This window comes from Centruroides vittatus, unplaced genomic scaffold, assembly GCF_030686945.1.
Source record: "Centruroides vittatus isolate TY-2023 unplaced genomic scaffold, ASM3068694v2 contig_1477, whole genome shotgun sequence".
Lineage (NCBI taxonomy): Eukaryota > Metazoa > Arthropoda > Arachnida > Scorpiones > Buthidae > Centruroides > Centruroides vittatus.
The window spans coordinates 103866-112494 of record NW_027120916.1 but is presented as its reverse complement, the minus strand read 5'-3'; the positions used below and the strand labels follow the sequence as shown (position 1 = coordinate 112494).

General features: G+C 27.5%; 1 long non-coding RNA gene across 2 annotated transcripts; it reads right to left on the bottom strand.

Annotated features, from left to right (window-relative positions):
• Positions 1-88: 88 nt before the first annotated feature.
• On the bottom strand, positions 89-7753 carry LOC136968481 (uncharacterized). Of its 2 annotated transcripts, none has more exons than XR_010879656.1 (3): positions 7632-7753; positions 875-981; positions 89-755 (listed from the first exon to the last, which is right to left on the bottom strand). It is a non-coding gene; the product is annotated as an uncharacterized lncRNA (long non-coding RNA). The 2 variants fall into 2 exon arrangements; XR_010879657.1 differs by lacking the exon at positions 7632-7753 and adding an exon at positions 7496-7619.
• Positions 7754-8629: the final 876 nt, after the last annotated feature.

Sequence of the window (8629 nt, the reverse complement as noted above, 5' to 3'; positions counted from 1 at the left end):
AAATGGACTCATTTTCATAACTGTCACTGCTGTATGGTCATTATGTGTACAGTAGAATATCTATAGTGTACTATATACTGTACTCAAGGATCTTGAACTATCTTTGGATACAGATGATCTGTATCCAAAGATAGTTCAATTCCAACTGCAATCCCCTTGATTATGTATGGGGTGTGATGAAGGCAAAGATAAATGTGAAGCATTACAATACCAAGAATGCTCTAAAGACTTCCATCGTGGAGATGATGACAAACACGGACAAGGAGCAGGTCGAGCATGCCTGTAGCTGTTTCAGATCAAGACTGGGGAAAGTCATGGAAGCTGACGGAGGCTACACATCAACAGAATAATTTCATTCTGTATGTTGTGTAATACTTTTGTACCAAGTTTCGTAAGAATATATTGAATTTTTATTCTATTTTTAATTGTTTTTCATTATAAGGTGACTTGTGTAATTGTTTTTCGATGCCCTGTATGTAAATCAATTATAATAAATAGATTCTAAAAGTTAATACACTATCATTATCACAATAATGCACTCTGTACAGTTTCTCATTTACTCATTAATGTAATATATATATTTTAAACCAAAAGTAATTTATATAATTGCAAATTTTAAAATTTCATGCCTCTTTTAAAGTTAAATTCTTGCATAATTGACGGGATTTTTCGAATCTTCTTTTAACAATCCTTGTTTCTGCTATCATAGCTTGTCTGCGATACTCTGCCATCTCCTGTCTTCTCAGAGATGTCATCTAAAAAAAGTTTTTTTACGTTTTTAAATATTTTAGATCATTTTTCAATCAATGAAAATTTTCTTTAACTGAAAATAAAACTAAATGAAAATAAAAATTGTTCTTTTATTTTTGTTTACCAGAGGTGGTAGAATTGGTCTTCCTTTTATTTGAATACATGATGTATAAAGAGGAAAAGTGCAGTCTACAGATGATGGCAGTGTTATTTCCATTTGTGGTATTAAATCTGTAACCAAATAAATTCAAATATTCATTAAAAAAAATAAAATTATATGTTTTATTTTATATTAATTTAACTTTTACTACATTGTCAAATATTTTCTATATAAAATTAAACCTTAAAGAAATTAATATAAAAATTATGCGTAAATTAAATTTCTTCGTTCTGATTCACAATTACCAGCAGAAAATTTTATTTTGAAAATAAAATTGATAATGCTTAAACATATCAAAAACTTAGTACCTTTTACTTCTTACTTCTTTCCAGCACATAGTTTATTAGTTCAAACAAATGTTTTCACCACTTAAGTGGTTCTCATTAAGTATAAATAACTTATTTAGAAGAATCCATTGCATTCCAAGAAAACATGCTGGAAAAAAGTAAGAGGCAAAAGATACTAATTTGAATATTGTTCCAGCTTTGTTATATCATTTTCAAAACTTTTTACATTTTGTCACAAAAAAGCTTATAAGTTTAAACTGTTATAATCTATTTAAAATTTCTGACATCTTTGCAAGAAATTTAAGATTATAAAAAAAAAATAAGAAATGTCACACAATATCATGTTTTGGAGAATTTTCAATGCTTAGCTATGGAATATATATGTGTGTCCTGACAATGGATATGTCAGGACACACATACATGGTGGGAGACCACCAGGTACATAGACAGACCGTCGGGAGGGCCGCGTTTCTTTATGCAACGAGAGTGTAGGAAATGACATCACGAGCAGTGTTGGCCAATTAGAAACCAGTTTCGGTGTGTTCACTGTAAAGCGCTTCTCGAATGCTGCATAAACAAACGCGGGGGAGAAGATGACTGTCTGATCTGATTATGAGACAAACACAACTACAAAGATATCTAGGTCCACATCAGAGACTGGTGAAATCTTGCTATTCAATCCTGTCTCCTCCCATACTATAGCAAGTAACTATAAAGACAAATTTACATACACAGCAACTGTTATGCATCCTGCCATTAGAATCCCAACATCATCAGTTTCATCTGTGGTGGTGCTAAAATTCACAAACTGTTACAGGCTGGAATCATATTGTCTTTAGCAACAAATCCCAATTCCATTTGAGAGCGAACAATCACTATATTTGTGGAAATGACCACTGGTGAGTACTTTGAACGCTTCAATCTTGTCTTTACTCTTGAGCAGCATACTGCCGTAATAGACATTAGCGGCAAAAGTGGTGTATTTGCAGTTACCTGCAAATACACCACTTTTTCAATCTTAGAATAATTTAGAGTACATTATTTGGGTTTGGATGATGAACCCGGAAATAAACCTATATTTAATTATTTCTGGATTTAGATAACATGCTAGTTAATAAAACAAAATCAACAAACTCTTCAAGTTTTGGAACCACTTTTAGATGTACACATGAAAATTTTGTTGATTAAAAAGTACATTTAATATCAAATATCTGAAATAAACTGTTTTGCCTAAAATTTCATCAAAAAATGTTCTTCAAATACTTAGAACATCTCACTTAAGAATAAAATTCTAAATGATCTAAATCTCTAATTGAAAGTTTTTTTAAAAAAAGACAGTCATTTACAAACTATTTTATCTATTTCATAATATGATATAATAAATTTCTGTGTCTATCTTCAAAAAAACATCTCTATTAAAATGCAAGAACATTTCAGTTCATTATTCATACTTATATTCACCACTAAGCATTTCATAGTTGATATGGCAAACAATAACTATTAGATATTAATCAATAAAAATAAATAATACATAAAAGTCAGTACAAGGTAATTAAACATAATAAATAACAATATATCCTATTTAATGATATCTAAAAAGATTTTTAGTGGTCTGAATGCAACAACATTTAGTATTGTGACATTTCATCATTTCAGGATATGTGGAAGACATTATCATAAAAAAAGGAAGAAATTAGTACCATAACTCATAACTATGGCAGTTTTGACACTGCAAGCCCATATTTCTTGTACAAGACACTCGTGTTATACATAGACCTTGAATATTGCTCAATGTGGTCTCCATTCTGGTGTAAAACCTAAAGGTGAAGAACAACCTGTTCAATGGCAGATCATAACTGATCCTCTGTGATACTTCTCGCATGCAGTGTGATGTGCAGTGTGACTGTTTTTGAATGCTACCAAATTTGCAGCATATCCCCAATTAACCACATGTTTTACATCTCCATAAATAAAACTTCTTTTTTGTTGCTTGCAGTGCCAAAAATTCTATAGTGACAAATTTTGGTACTACGTTTTTTTTTTTATAGAAATGTCTTCCTCGTCCTGAAATGCCACCTTACCAAATTTTTACATTTAGATTACCGAATATCTCTCTAGACCAGGAGTCGCCAAAGTGGTCAATATTGACCCCCAGGGGTCGATATAACATTATTGGGGGGGTCGATTATCAAGCTTAAGCTAAGGATAAGTGGGAGCTAAGGATCAAGCTTATCCGTCTCACTGATTGTCAGTTACAAAAATTATTATTAACATATGTATAATAAATGAAAAAAATTGCAAAATTAAAAGAAATGTATTAAAATAGTAAGTGCTTTTATTTTTTGCTTGTAACACAAACTTTTTGGTGGGGTCGATGCGAGGTTTCGGGGGTCGAGGATCAAAAAAGTTTGGCGACCTTAGCTCTATACAATATTTAATAAGGATACTTTAATTATAATCCATCCAATACTTAACAAAATAGATAAAATATGCTTAATGAGATGATATTATTCTTAATAAGTTTAACTTATGTTAACTTGTCGAATTTTATTAAACCTTGATGTTTCTAATAAATATCTTGTCATAGTTTTTGTTATCTACCTCACTAAAATATCTTTGTATAGTGATAATGTCATTGATATAATGAATTATTTTAACATAAAAACAGAGTTACCAATTACTTAAAATATGGTATATATTTCCAAAAATTCTTTCATATAAACACTGCACATATAACTAATATCCAGCAAGAAGAAATAAACAGGCATCATCAGGCTAACTGATCTTTAGAGATTGAATGCAGCTGTTAAAACAAGCAGTAGCTTGACAATGCCATTAAACATGGATGAAAACATTTGCTTTCTTGTTATTTCTTCTTGCTTGATATTGGTTATATGTCCAGTGTTTATTAATGTACACTCAGTTTTGAGTAATTGAATTCTTTCATATAAATTATATTCACAGCACTATTTCACTCGACGTCAACTGCTGTGAATATAATTTATATGAAAGAATTCAACTATTCAAAACTAGGTATACATTAATACACATTTATATGTTTGAAGAGATTTATATGATAACATTGTCAAATAAAAGTCATTTATAATTTAATACTGTTTTAATAGTAGTTATTAATAAATATATTCAATAGCTATACCAAAAACTAGATGTAAATACTATAATTAACTTCAAAAAACTAGTAATTTGGCAAAAAGTTAAAATTTATTATTGCAATGAATGCTTTCGACCGTATTTAATGGTCATCTTCGGGTTTTTTGAACAAACAGAGAATATAGAATATGACTGCTAAATATGGTCAAAAATGTTTGTTGCAGTAATAAATTTTAACTTTTTGCTGAATTATTGGTTTTTGAAGTTAATTATAAGTATGTTCGTTCATTAAAATCATATAAATCAATTATAGATATGAATAATAAATTTATATCTTTATTTTATGCAGTGTAATTTAGCTTATTCATTGATAATTTTTTACTATTTGTATTACATGACAGTGATAAATCTATAGTAAAAATCAATCAATCAATCAATCTGGAACAAAATTAACATGATATAGAAACCATTAAATTACGAAACATTTTGAACAATTAAAATGTTAAAATACTGTAATAACTAATTTGTAATTTATACTTTCAAAAATTAAAATAATAAAAATAACATAATAAGGAGAAAACAGAAGAAAATAAGTTTTTTTTTCCCTACACTTCTGCCTTTTGAGCACTAAGAGACAATAAAAGCAAATCCTCTACATAGCCAGAAGTAAATAGATAAAGTCGCACAAATACATTATATTCAAAAACTGCATTAGTAAATTTGTGTCTTCAAGAGAAGTAAAAAATACAAATAAATAAACAAACCTTTAAAAATGTTTGTTTTTGTAAATAAATCTGACTTATTACTTCAATAGATGTGAGAGAATTTGTCTTTGTGATTTATAACGTGCCACTAAATGAAAAATATATCACCTGGCTTTAATAAAAAAATTTTAACTTCAATGCTTCCACTATGAAAACTTCTTAAAAAACTAGATTCATAAAAATATAATTTTCTCAAGGTAAACTTTTTAATATAACAAATTAATTTTCTTTTTCTTAGATTTAAATACATATATTGTTCAAAATTAGTAAGAATAAACCCATATAGTAACACAATTGAAGATTTCCAAAATAAGTCAACCAGAGATCTATAACTTTACTCAATTAATTTATTGAAACGATAAATTATTGATTTATTAAATTAATTGAACAATAAAATATGTCATATCTCAGCTCCAGTTCTTGTCAAATAAATGTAGAAGACTTACCGGTTAATGTTACCCTTGGTGCCAAGATGGGCGGCTCGTCTCTGATTCCAGCAAGGAAACAGTGGGACGCACGTTCTAACCTAAACCTAACCTATTCTAATAAATTACCATAATTACTAGCAACCAAATTATTAGAATAGGTGCATATTATGCAGTGAAAGATATCCTGAATATATTTTAAAATTACAATAGTTACCACAGATTTTTCCACTACGGTACTTTAAGCTTTTTACACGTACTATCTCTATTATTTATGAAGTTGTTCCAATATATTCATAACAAGCCATAAAGATCTGGATTAGATTTCAACCAGGATCTCTAAACTGTGTTACATGCTATGATGATGATTTACCATGCAGTCATCTAGTTGGCAGAAGTAAATAATATTAATTATTTGAAACACTAGTAATCATAATAAATCAACCCCAACTCATATTATTAATCAAATAATTAAGCTAGATTTCTTAATAAGCAACATTTTGGCTAATTAAATAATTTAATTAGCAAAAACATAACCCAATAATAAATCAAACTTATTTGATCACTGCAAAATGCTAAAATAATTTATTAGAGTAAAAACTAACAGATAATTATTACTACTTTGAAAATGAAGTCAGAAAAGAATAAATAATTTTTTTAATCTATCACTATCTTCAATATAACATCGGTATCTCATACAAAATTTATTGTATTTTTTATTCTATCTCATTTCTTCACTTTAACCTTTGTCATATTCTTTACATTTTCGACAAAACATAAAACTCTTGACTAATTGTTATAATTCATAACTTAAATTTATTAATTTGACTTATTATCAGTACAGTTTACACACAAATAAAAAAGCAAATTAAATTAGGATTATATTCACTGAATAATGAAGAAAATATGTATTTAGTTAAATTAAAATAAAGTAAAAAAAATTAAACAAAATGAAAATTGAGAAAATATTAATACCTTTTTTTAATTCAAAAAATAAGTGATACTGAAAATTTTTTTCTGTACCGTAAATTAATTCACTTAAAAATTTCATAATTTAAAAAAAAATAGTTTATTCAAAACGCATAGAAAAAATATATAAGTTAAATTAAAATTCCAAATCATCTAATTACAAAAAAAAGCAGACTAATGGATCTGTTACCAAAATTGCATATTTGTATTAAACATTCTTTTTATAATTTACATCTAACTAATAGGCCTTTCTTGGCTTTCAAAACGTTTCGGTTTCTTACGAACCTCTTAATCTCTACTTACGAGTGACTCAATATTCCATATTTCACCCATCATATACTATACCTTTAAGTCGGCTTTTGACGACGACAAAATATTTTTCGAGACAATCGGCATCTCGTCGGATCAAACACCAAACTCCGCTCCTATCTTTAGCTGCCTATCAATTGCTCCGCGGTTATTCGACAAGGCAGCTATAAGTTTGAAACAAAGCTCATCTGTCAGTCCGATGACAAGACGCCGGATCGTCTCGTAAAACGTTTCATCGACGTTAAAGACCGACTTCTTTAAAGGTTTAGCATACAACAAATAGTTTCTTGAAATAACTTTCAAAATTATATTCGTATAAATAATAACTACCGTCCGAAACAATTTGTAATGACTTTAGGAATATTGTTTGTTAATTATAATAGCACACTATAATTATACTTCATTTTTTTTAACTTGATTTAAAGTTTACGATTGCTTGCCGACTATAATTTCATCTCGTCGTTGCTTAGTATCATTTAATTTCATTTATGTGTGTGTATATACATGTAACCTTGTTATTTTTAAATAAAACAAAGCAATAATTTCACTTTAATATAAGAATTTATCAGAATAAAATTCATTCATCAGAATAAAAATTGTGTTTATATTCATTTTATCACTTTATAGCATGTGCATGTGTATAAATAGATGTGCATATTCTGTATTAAGTACCGGTACATATAACAAACGTATTGATAATGTAAATACAATTAAATTTACCCCATAAATGTAAACAAACTGATAGAAGTATTGAAATTTTATTCCAGAATTATACATGTTATTCCATTCTTTCAATTGTGTATTACGAACATTACCTTATATAAATAGCTAATTGCATGAGTTTTTTAAATCTTACCTTATAAACTATTCTATATTATAAATAATTTAATATCTATAGAAATATTTATTTAAAATCTTCATATGTCTCTTCTGCAAAAAAATAACAATTGCGAACGCCCTCTCTGGGAGGTCAAATGAACTAATGGTAATTAAATTCATTTAATACATTTTACCGATTTTATTCCAAATTTATTTATTTTTCAATTAAAGTAAATTTACAAATAAAATTTAGCATTTATTTAATTTATAAAGTCATAAAAAATTCGTAAAATTTTCTTTTCTTTTATTCGATATCTATTACATATTAGCTTAAAAACCGCTTATAATTTACTGCTTTAAAACACATTTAAATCTTTATTAAATATCGTTTTTTTAAAGTAGAGAACGTATTAAAACTAGCGTGCCAAATAAAATCGTTTTTAGTTTCAATTTATAAAGACTTGTTATTCATTTGTTAAACATATTTTTAATAAAATCTTATTTATAAAGAAAAAAAAAAATTGGTTAAAATACAAAAATTACATAAAATTATTTTTACTGTAAGATTAAGTAGAAATATTATTTAAAAAACTACTCGTGTAAAAATAAAAACACACACACACACACCACATTATGTGTTTTTATAGCTGCAGGTATGTATTTATTTTACTTTTCGACGGTTTAAAAATTATGCTTATTACTCGAATACTCGAACTTCAACATATTTCTAATAATAATAATAATTTCCATAATTTTCTCCATATATTATGCTTATAAATAATCTATGGTACTGTACTGTACAGTACATTCTAAAGTTTCGTAATACGAATATTAGGTATGAACCAATAAGATTATCCAAATTTATCACGTGATCATAAAGTTGTTTACGATCTGATTTCTTTCGTGATATTAACGTAGATTCAAATCATAAAATAATTAAAATTGTATTAAATATTATAACAGTGTATTATTTAACTTATTTAAGTTTGGTGACGAGTTTGAACAAGTCGGTTCGATCAACTAACACTGTTCACA